A 1,287-nucleotide genomic window follows, 5' to 3' on the forward strand; every position below is an offset into this window, starting at 1 on the left:
ATAATAATAATAATAATAATAATAATATTATTATAGTTTCCGTCTACAACTTACCAATTAATACCGAAACAATTTTCTGTTATTTCACATTACAAGTTACATCAAATATTCATATGTATGAGGTCTCGCCCACCTCATTGAATATTACATGACTAATATGAATTAATCTATTGTATTATTACTATTAAATACGAGATCGTGTCCCGGCATGGCTCAGTTGGTAAGAGCGCTAAGCGCGCAGAGCTGAGAGGTCCTGGGTTCGATTCCCGGTGCCGGTACGAATTTTTCTCGTATTTAATAATAATACAATAGACTAATTCATATTAGTCATGTAATATTCAATGAGGTGTGCGAGACCTCATACATATGAATATTTGATGTATTAAACCGTTAGCAGTTGTCATGAAACTGATGTTGAATATGGCCACAAAGTCATTTAAAATATGCGCACCTGCATATATGACGTGTATCGTCTCAAGTGCAGGCAGTAAGACCGTAAAATAACATTACGAGAGGGGTTCGGCCGGCGCCGTGGATCGTGTCCCGGCATGGCTCAGTTGGTAAGAGAGCTCAGCGCGCAGAGCTGAGAGGTCCTGGGTTCGATTCCCGGTGCCGGTACGAATTTTTCTCGTATTTAATAATAATCACATTACAAGGTTTTAAAGACCTCTCTTCTGAACATGGTATCACTGATGAGTTTAAATTAAATTTTAAACTTTTGATTGTCAATACGTGCATAATTTTTATGATTGAAACTCGTTAAGTAATACCAAAGATTCAAATAGTGTGGTCGACTTTATAAAATAACTATTAGTTATAAAATTTATAAATGTTTATGCTCGACCATGCCGAAATGTAGTAATTATACCCCTGGTAGCAGTCCTTTAATGCATGTCATTAAAGTACACCTATTCATTAAAGTTCAGGTTTTCAATTATTCTCGGATATGCAATCGAAAGACAAGTATCGAAACGTCACGGAGGCTGGAAATCCAATACTGTCGCAGAAGGTTATGTTCTGTTACTATAATAATTAGCGTTAATTGTAAATAATATTCAAATAAATTCAATTTATCATCTCGTTTTTGAATGTCGAATTCAATTTGAAGTTTATATCAAGAGTAATGTTTATCTTACTCTCTAGATTATATCAAGGTCGTGGACATTCGTTTCCCGGAAAAAAAAAATCAATACTTTCGCGCACATCTCACAATTCATGAGGTAGGCTATTGCACTCACTCACATAACAATAACATGAATATTTATGAATAATTTCAAGTTAGAAATA

General features: G+C 34.7%; 1 non-coding gene across 1 annotated transcript; it reads left to right on the forward strand.

The window, feature by feature from the left end:
- The first annotated feature begins 202 nt into the window (after positions 1–202).
- TRNAC-GCA (transfer RNA cysteine (anticodon GCA)) lies at positions 203–278 on the forward strand. Its single transcript has one exon. It is a non-coding gene; the product is annotated as a tRNA-Cys (tRNA).
- Positions 279–1,287: the final 1,009 nt, after the last annotated feature.

The sequence above is a fragment of the Periplaneta americana genome, chromosome 11 (assembly GCF_040183065.1).
Source record: "Periplaneta americana isolate PAMFEO1 chromosome 11, P.americana_PAMFEO1_priV1, whole genome shotgun sequence".
NCBI lineage: Eukaryota > Metazoa > Arthropoda > Insecta > Blattodea > Blattidae > Periplaneta > Periplaneta americana.